This window comes from Camelus ferus, chromosome 3, assembly GCF_009834535.1.
Source record: "Camelus ferus isolate YT-003-E chromosome 3, BCGSAC_Cfer_1.0, whole genome shotgun sequence".
In the NCBI taxonomy this organism is placed as follows: Eukaryota; Metazoa; Chordata; class Mammalia; order Artiodactyla; family Camelidae; genus Camelus; species Camelus ferus.
The window spans coordinates 98,303,414-98,314,023 of record NC_045698.1 but is presented as its reverse complement, the minus strand read 5'-3'; the positions used below and the strand labels follow the sequence as shown (position 1 = coordinate 98,314,023).

Sequence of the window (10,610 nt, the reverse complement as noted above, 5' to 3'; positions counted from 1 at the left end):
AGATGAATGGATAAAGAAGTTTGGTATATTTATACAATGGAATACTACTCAGCCATAAAAAGAATAAAATAATACCATTTGCAGCAACATGGATGGACCTGGAGATTGTCACACTAAGTGGAGTAAGCCAGAAAGAAAAAGAAAAATACCATATGATATCACTTATATGCAGAATCTTTTAAAAAAAAGACACAAATGAACTTATTTACAAAACAGACTCAGAGACATAAAAAACAAACTTACAGTTACTGGGGGGAAGATGATGGGAAGGGATGAATTGGAAGCTTGAGATCTGCAGATACTAATTACTACGTATAAAATAGATAATCAAGAAGTTTCTACTGTACAGTGCAGGGAATTATATTCAATATCTTGTAGTAACCTATAATGAAAAGGAACATGAAAAGGAATATATGTATGTACACGTATGATCGAAATATTATGCTGTACACCAGAAATTGATGTAACACTGTAAACTGATTATACTTCAATTAAAAAATAAGTTAAGATGCTCTTCAGTGGGAGAATGCTAAAGCAAACCATGGTACATCCATATAATGGTACAGTATTCAGTAATGAATAGGTACAAATGATTGATACCTGCAACAACCTGGAAGATTTTCCAGAGAATTATGCCAAGGAAAGAAAAAAAATCCTAAAAGGTGACATACTGTATGATTCCATTTATATTTCATTCTTGACAATATTTTAGAAATAGATAACAGATTAGTAATTGCAGGAGTTAAGGAATAGTGGGTGTGGGTATAAAAGAGCAACCTGAGGGATCCTCATGATGATAGAAGTGTTCTGTATCTTGACTGCATCAATGTCAATATCCTGAATGTGGTGTTGTACTTTAGTTTTGCAAGATGCTACCATTGGGGGAAATTGAGTAAAGGGTAGACGGGATTATTATTTCCTACCACTGTATGTGAATTTATAATTATCTCAAATAAAAAGCTTTAATTATAAAATCAAGAGTGATGTCAGCAAACTGGTAGTCTAGGAAGCTCCAAGTTCTCATTCCCCCACTGAAACATAAAAAAAAAACAAAAAACAAACCAGTAAGTAGCTGTCTGAACCAACCTTGTAAGAGCTCTGGGAAATGCTCAAAGGTTTACAGCAACTGAGTAAATACCAAATCAGGAAAAAGCCATCTTCAAAACATTGGGAAAGTTTTGCAGTGTTCTAACTCATCCTTGCCCCACCCTCTCCCTCCCATAGCATCAAACTTAGGCAAGCACAGTTTGCAGCTCAGTTCCTAGCTGCATCCCTTGAACCAGAGGGAGCACAGCAGACTTCATTTGCAAGTTATTAGGTTTAACTGTCCTAACCTGTCTGGAGGATACCTAAAGGACTGAGAAGGGCAAATATCTGTTTTGTGTAACTCCAAGTGCAGATCAGAAAAGTGATGGGCACTGGTGATAAAAGCTACAACGTAAACTACAAACTCACAGACACCTGGGGAAAGAGATTACGCATGGAGTCATACAATAGACTATTTAAGTCCTGAAAGAGAAGCTGGGGTGAGACCATTTTTTGGAAATTAAAATACTCAAAAGTAGTTACATATATGGGGGAATTTAGAAATCCATGTGCATACCCAGGCAAGATTCATACTCAGAAAAGTCCTGAAACAAACTTAAGCTATTATCTTAAGTTGATCTCCAGGCAAAGAACAAGCCCCACTAAGTGGTTAAGAAATGCGTCAACATGGAGCCAATCTGCCAAGACTAGGAGAGGTAGCTGGTCTATTTTTTTTTTTAATTTTTGTTTGTTTGTTTCAGCTCCTAGCATTCAGGGAAATCTCTGTCAAAACATTAGCTGAACATAAGCTAAAGGAAAAGAGACTTCAGTAATCATTTTCAACAAGGAATGGTCTTTGAAGAAAAACTTTGGAAAATTTCAAAAAAGGTCTACTACAGCCTTCAGCACCTTTTTTAAATGACAAACTCTAGGGAAGGGGGGATAATCTGATTTACAGAATTCCCACATAATAGCTAAATGCCCAATTTAAAAAATTACAGGGCATACAAAGAAACAAGAAAAAGGGTTTATTCAAAAAAACAAAGTTAGTTGGCAAAAACCATCCTTGAGGAAGTCCAGATACTAGACTTAGTAGAAAAAGACTTCAAAATAACTGTCTTAAATATGCTGAAAGAGCTAAGGGGAAAGATGGACAATAAAGTAAAAGAAATCAGGTGAATGATACACTAACAAAATGATAATATCAACACAGGGATAGAAATTATGAAAAGGAACCAAACAAATTCTGGAGCTGAAAAATACAATAACTGAAGAGAAAAATTCACCAGAGGGGTTCAACAGCAGATATGAGTAGGCAGAAGAAAGAATCAGTAAACTTAAGATAGGAGAGTAGAAATGTTTTGAGAAACAGAAAGAAAAAAGACTGAAGAAAAGTAAAGGGAAATTAAGGGACTTATAGTACACCATTAAGAATAAGAACATATGAATTTTGGGAGTCCAAAAATGAGAAGAGAATAAGAAATGAGTAGAAAGATTATTTGAAAAAATGAGCCAAAAACGTCCCAAATTTGATGAAAGATATATATCTACAAGTACAAGAAATTCAAGGAATTCCAAACAGGAAAAAATCTAAGGAAACCCACTCTAAGAGATGTTATAACCAAACTGTCAAAAGATGAAGGGAGAATCTTGAAAGCAGAGGGGGGTAAAAAAAAAACTACTTGGCATGTACAAGTGATGCTCAATGAAACTATCAACTGACTTTTTATCAGAAAACCTGGGAGCCAGAAGGCAGTAGAATGATATACTTACAACTTTGAAAGAAAAATTTGTCAACTAAGAATTCCACATCCAGCATTTTGAAGTGTCCTTCAAAATGTGGGAGAAATTAAGGCATTCAAAGATAAACAAAAGCAAGGGAGTTCACTACCACTAGACCTGCCCTAAAGAAATGCTAAAGAGAGTCATTCAGGTTCAAATCAAAGGATGCTAGACAGTAACTTAAATTTGAATGAAGATATAAAGATCTCCAGCAAATGTAAATACATGGGCATATATAAAAGCTAATATTACTGTAATTTTGACTAGTAAGTCTGCTTTTTGTTTTCTATATAATGTAAAAGACAAATCCATTAAAATAATTTAAATCTATATTATTGGACACACAATGTATAAAACTATAATCTGTGACATCAAAACATAAAGACAGGGAGATGGAGCTGCCTAATTGTAGAGCTCTTGTATGTGACTGAAGTTATCTTGGCATCAATTCAAATAAGATTGTTGTAATTTTTGGATGTTATATATAATCTCCATGGTAATCACAAAGATAATATATGTAGAAAAACACAAAAGGAAATAAGAAGGGAATCAATACATGTGACTACAAAAAAATCAACTAAACAGAAAAGAAGGTGGTAATGGAGTAAATGAGAGACAAAAAAAGCTATAAAACATACATAAAACAAATAGAAACATGGCAGAAATAAACACTTCCTTGTCAGTACACTATTATTCTGAAGTTAATTAATTAAATCCTTCATTCAAAATGCAAGCATTGGTAGAATGAATTAAAAAACATAATTCTATTCTATGCTATCTACAGGAGATACAATTCAGATTCAAAAACTGAATGAAGATTCAAATACAAGATTGAAAATAAAGGGTTGGAAGTTACACACACACACACACACACACACACACACACACACACACACACACACAGAGCAAACAGTAACCATACAAAAGTTAGAGCAACTATACCTATCAGACAAAATAGACCTTAAAATAAAAATGATACTAGAGAAAGATTGATACTTTATATTGATAAAAAGGGTCAGTCTATCTTTAAATTATAAGAATTATAAACATATATCCACCTGAAGATAGAGCCCCCAAACACATGAAGCAAAGACTGAAAGTATTGATGGGAGAAATAAACAATTCTACAATAGAAGAGACTTCAATACTCCACTCTCAGTATTATATAAAACAGCCATGCAGAAGATCAATAAGGAAACAGAAGACTTAAATAACAGTCTATACAAACTAGATCTAACAGACTTCTACAGAGAACTCCATCAATAACAGCAAAACACACATCGTTTCAAGTGCACATAGAACAGTCTCGAAGTTAGATCATAAAGCAAGCCTCAAAAAAGTTAACAGGATATAACTCACTAAAGGATGTTCCCTTTAATGGAAATTAGAAATTAATAACAGAAATTTGGGAAATGCAAAAAATGTAAAAATTAAACAATATATTACTAAATAACCAATTGGTAAAGAAGCAACCTCACAAGAAATAAGAAAATAGTTTGAGGTAAATAAAAATATACCCCAACATACAAAAATGTAATGTGAAACAAGTGCTTAGAGGGAAATTTATAGCTGTAAATTCAAAAAGAAGAATGGTCTTAAATTAATAAACTAAATTTCCACCTTAAGACACTGACAGAAAAAAATAGCAAACTAAACCCAAATCAATCAGAAGGAAGTAAATAATAATGATTAGAGTGGATATTAATGAACTAGAGTATAGTATCAATAAAACTAAACATTAGTTCTTGAAAAGATCAGAAGACTTTAGGTAGACTGACAGAAAGAGAGAGAAAGAAGAATCAAATTACTAAAGTTGGAAATGAGAGAAGGAATATTACTATGATCTTATAGAAATAAAAAGAATGATAAAGTTATACTACGAACAAGTGTGAACTAACAAATTAGATAATATTGATGAACTGGAAAAATTCCTATAAGACAGAAACTACCAAAATTGAATCTAGAAAAATATAAAAATCGAACAGACCTATATAACAAGTGAAGAGACTGGATTAGTAATTTAAAAAAAAAACTTCCCACAAGGAAAATCCCAGGACCAGATAGTCATTTTAAAAAGGTTCTTCACCAAGCCTTCCAAAGAATAGAAAAAGATGAAACATTTCCCAGCTCATTCTATGATGCTACCGATACTAAAACCAGGCAAGACATCACACACACACACACATACATACACACACACATACACATACACATACATACACACACACACACACACACACACACACACACACACACACACACACACACACACACACCCCTACAAATATCTCTTAGGAATATAGACACAAGAATACCCAATAAAATACTAGCACAATGAACCCAGCAATATTTTAAAAGGATAAAGCACTGTGACTAGTGGTGATTTATCCCAGTAATGCAAGGTTGTTTTATCAACTGAAAATCAATTAATCTAATACTCTACATCAATAAAAGAAAAAAACCTCATGATCATCTTGACAGACATTTTTGTCTTTTTATTTTGGGATATGGGAAGTCCAAACAATGGCACAAAAATCTAAACATGACTACATGTTGAGGTCTTTCCCAAGTGAGGATATTAATTTTAAGATGCATTAAGGTAGTTTTGTGAGTTAAGGGAAAGGAGGAGGAGTAAAAGTAAGGAATCAATGAGAATTGAACAAAGTCCTGGAAGTGGAAGATGGGTAAGGGAAGAGTAGGAGATAGGGAGGGGAGTATAATGGGATTTTGCAGATCTACAAATTAGGCATTTCTAACTTTCTCATAATTTTAATTGCTTTATCTAAGAAATTATTTAATGAGGCAATTTTAAAGTACAGTTATAAGGTGGAAGTCTCCTCATATCAATTAAATAAAACACTCCATTGGGAAACAGAAATATTATTTCCCTTTTGTTCTAAGGTACCTCAAAATGTATAATCTAATCCATATCAAAAGTTCTCCAAAGTTACTACTCTAATTCCAAATTGTACCTGGTAAAATTTCACCAGTTAGATAGATATGAGCTTAAATTAGCAAATAAAGTTTCTACATTCTCCAATTTTCTTCTAGGATAGATATTCTGATATTCTACAAACAGGAGTATAAAAAATGAAGGCTTTCTTAATTAAATTATATTATAAATTCTCCCAAACAAAGATGTAAATGTTGCCTAAAGTTCTTTCAAACTTCCTTAAATTTGTTCTTACCAGAATTAATTATTTGATGAAAACTAAGATATCTAACATGAATAAAGGTCTTCCCACATACCGTACATTCATAGAGTTTATCACCTGTATTAATTCTCTGAAGTTGAGTAATTTGATAGCCACTATTTAAGGTTTCCCCATATACTTTATAGTTACAGAATTTTCAACACTATGAATTCTCTTTTGCATAGTAGGGTGTCCTCCTTGACTAAAGACTTTTGCACATTCACAATATTCATAATAATTCACACCAGTATAAATGCACCAACATGTATTAAGGTTTGAATTATATCTAAAAGCCTTCACACATTCCTTTCATTCAAAGAGCTTTTCAACAGTATGAACATTTTTCAAGTAACCTGTTGATGCATACTAATGGTTTTCCCACTTTGATTACATTCATAGGATGTTGGGGGGTTCCAATATTAATAATCTGATATTGAGTAAGTTGTCTATACACAGTAAATTTATTGAATTTCTTATACTCATAAAGCTTCTCAGCAGTATGAGTTCTCTACTATATAGAATTGACTGAATTAAGTCTAATATCTTCCCATATTATATTAATCACGTATCTCACCAGTATGAGTTCTCTGACACTGAGTGACTTGTCCACACCTTATAATGGCTTCCTCACATTTTTCACATTCATAAAAATTATCATCAGTATGAATTCTCTGCTTTGAAGGAAGAACTCAATTCAGTCTAAATACCTTCTTTATGTTCCTGTAAATTCTCACCTGTATGAGTTCTCTGATCTTGAGTAACTTGTCCACACATAAAGGCTTTGCTTTACTCCATTCATTCATAATAATTTATCAACAGTATGAATTCTCTGCCTTAAAGAAAGAATTCAATCAGGTCTAAAAACCTTCCCACATTCTTTATATTCCTATGATTTCTCACCTGTATGAATACTCTGATGTGGATAAATTGTCCACACACAATGAAGGCCTTATTGCATTTCTAATATTCATAAAACACCTCACCAGTATGAATTCTCTAATACATAGTAAGGAATGAATTAAGCCTAAACATCCTACATTTCTTACATTCATCAGTTTCTCATGAATATAAATGATTGATGTTAAGTCACTTGTCTACACACAAAAAAGGCTTCCTCATATTACTAATAGTCATAAACTTTATCACCAGTATGAATTTTCTGGTTTGCAAAAAAGAACTCAATTAGTTCTTTCTAAAGACCTTCCTACATTCCTTATATCCACAGAATTTTCCATCAGTATTAATTCTCTGGTTTTGAGTATATTATCCACATAAATAATGGCTTTCTCACATTCTTAACATTTTTAAAGTTGCTCACCAGTATGAATTCTCTATGGTGTGGTAAGGACAGAATTAAATGTAAACATTTTCTCAGATTTCTTACATTCATTGTGTTTTTCATCAGTATGAGTTCTCAGATGTTGAGTAAATTGATATCCATTACTGAAGGTTATTCTACAGTCTTTCTGATTATACTATTTCTAATTAGAGCATCTTTTCTCTCAATTTTGAAAAGTGTTGGATTTATCTTATTGCTTAAACAGAGTTTCTGTCTATTATGAGTTATGTGTTAGAAAAGGAGAGAATGTGGTCATTTTCATTGATAATATTTAGGGTAAAATATTTCTTTTGAGGCTGACACCTCTCAAGCTTGCCCTCACACTTCCAATCATTTAGAAGAATAGAGGCCTTAAGATCAAGTGTATTACTTCTTTAACTGATTCTTTAATTCCTGGATCACATATTTACTGTCTTCTTTCCATAATTCTGGGCACAAAGGTTATTGTGGTGATAGAGAAAGCTCCAGAACTAGACTGGCATAAATCTAATGGAATTCTCAAAGAATATCTTTTTACTAGGAAGTTAGTTTTGTGTAGCTTATTACTTAAACCCTTCAAATAATCTTGCAAGCATATAATTTCCCACTTGAATATCTTCTCAATTAAAAGTACCTGCAATTGTTTGATTCTGGCTGTGAACACTGACTACATAAATAAACTAAAAGATAAAAACCAAATAATGCAGAAACACATTTGTATTAATTTCCTAGGGCTGCTGTAACAAATTATCACAAACCTGATGACTTAAAACAACAGAAATATATTCTCTCACAGTTCTAGGGGCCAGATTATAATATCAAGATGTTAGCAATGCTTTACTCCCTTTAAACGCTCTTGGGGAGAACCCATTCCTTACCTCTTCCAGCTTCTGGCATCTGTCAGCATTCCTTATGGCTGTATCACTTCGACCACTTCCTCCAGCTTCACATAGATCTCTCCTCTTCTCTGTGTTTTCTTCTGTCTCTTATAAGGACACTTGCTTTTGTATTTAGGGTTCACCTCAGTAATCCAGGATGTTCTTATCTTCAGATCATTAATGTAATTACATCTGAAAAGACTATTTTTCAAAATAAAGTAATACATAGAGGATTCAGGTATTAAAGATATGGACATATTTTGGGGGGAGCCACCATGAAACCCACTACAGCATTCAATGAAGTTCAGTATATAATTCTGGTTAAAAATAATTCTTAGGAAAATTTCTTTACCTGGAAAAATTACATATTAAAAACCTACAGCAGAAATTACACTGATATAGGAAGTTTTACGTGCATTGTTTTAAAGAAAGAAAATGATCGAAAGAGGAAGAGATAAAACTATAATTTTTCACTATTGATGAAATAACCTACCTAGAAAAAAGCAAAAGGCAAATTGTAACATCTGGTAAGAAATATCAGCAAGTCCTCAGTAACCAAGATCAACTTTAAAATATTAGTAGTATTTCATTACATCTGGCAGTATCCTTGTCCTGGAAAATCGAAATGAAAGGCACTCCAGGTGGTCATACAATTATTTAGGATACTGTACATCCTGTCAAGGAACAGATGGCTTTCCATATATTTTCCTTGGTCAACAGCCATCATCATTTTGACTTTGGAGAAATGACCTGGGTTTGCCCATGGTCTTGCAGATTGAATTCTGCAAACTATTTACATAAAAGAGGGAAAGTACTGCTGTCTGTAAAGATTACAATTATATTTACTTAATAGAATCTAAAGAAAAAAAGTTAAAGCTTTGGATTTGCTTTTAAGACTTAAGTTATTAACCTTCTCTAGTTCAAGACAGCTTGAGAGCATTAGAGCTGAATTGGACCTGGAAGATGATTTAGTTCAGTTCCTACCTTATAAATGAAGAAACTCATTCACACACAAGCTGGGTGAGATGTGTAAGGTCTGTGCCTCACTAGTGCAGAGGTTTGGAATCTAGTTTTTGTGGTAGTTTAGCTAATGTATAAATATTCTGCTTTTGGTTTATTCTGAATGAGTGCTTATTTTACTCACTCAATTTCACCCATTATTCATTTCTTCTTAAACTCCTTGTATTTCTTTGGTGCCCACCTTGCTTTATTTTCTCCATGTTTTGTGCTTAGTAAAGTTAAGTCAAATGGAGTGACTCTAATATTAAAGTATTTCACCACATTATCACTAAGCAAAAACCATTTTACTGTATCATTCACAATATCAAAAAATCTATAAAGTATTTAAGAATTAACTAAGAATATATAAGATCTCAATGAATAAAAATATAGTACACTATTAAAGTACAGAGAAAATTATGAATAGAAAAAATCCTGTGCTTAGAAGACATTCATTAATATAAAATACAATCTCTCCAAATTAATCCATGAATTAAAAATCATTGACATCAAAAAGTCCAGTTGGATTTTTAATGCAACTAGATAATCTTAATCTAAAATTTAAACCGAAGGATAAAGAATAAATAACAAAAAAGGATTTCACTCATGTGATGATGGAGGCTAAGAACTCCCAGTATCTGCAGTCTGAAAGCCTGAGAACCAGGAGACCTGCTGATGGTGTGAGTTCCAGTCTGAGTCCAAAACCATAAAATCAATGTTCCCACGTCAAAAGCCATCAGGCAGAGTGTGACTTCTCTCTTGCTCAGCCTTTTGTTCTATTCAGGATTTCAATAGATGGGGAGAGACCCACCCATATTAAGGAAGGCAATCTGCTTCACTCAGTCTACCAATTCAAATGTAAACTAACTGTAAAAGTTAAATATTTGTAAATTTTGTATAACATTGTAAAAGTCATTGAACACTTTTCTCTCTCCCTCCCCCCACCATATCTCTTCATATATATCTATATGACAATAGATAGATAGGTAAATAGATGTGAAGAGAGATACAATGTGGCAAGTGTAGATAGGTAAATAGATGTGAAGAGAGATACAATGTGGCAAGTGTTAACAATTAGTGAACCTAAGTGGAAAATAAATCAATGTTCATTGTCTTATTCTTACAAGGTTTCTGTAGATTTGAAAAATATTCAGCAGTTGAAAAAATACTGAGTATCTGACAATCGTCCCCACTGCTACCACCCTGATCAAAGTAATCATAACATTTCATTGGGATTATTGAAATAGATTCTTATCACATCTTCCTTCTTTTACCCTTTCCTCTCTATATTATCAACATGGTATCCAGAGTGACTTTAGCTTTATCACTCCTGTCCTGAAAAGAGAAGTTTTAGCTTCCCATTTAACTCAGAGCACAAGGCAAAGCCTTACCTTTACAAAACCCAAAGTATCT

General features: G+C 32.9%; 1 long non-coding RNA gene across 1 annotated transcript in view; it reads right to left on the bottom strand.

Annotated features, from left to right (window-relative positions):
* Nucleotides 1-349: 349 nt before the first annotated feature.
* Nucleotides 350-10,610, bottom strand: part of LOC116662736 — a 39,940-nt gene continuing 29,679 nt past the window's right edge. Inside the window, exons 3-5 of the long non-coding RNA XR_004318749.1 lie at nt 8,199-8,399; nt 6,737-6,835; nt 350-382 (exon numbers count right to left, since the gene is read on the bottom strand). This is a non-coding gene — a long non-coding RNA (uncharacterized LOC116662736). The remainder of the gene's footprint in view (nt 383-6,736; nt 6,836-8,198; nt 8,400-10,610) is intronic.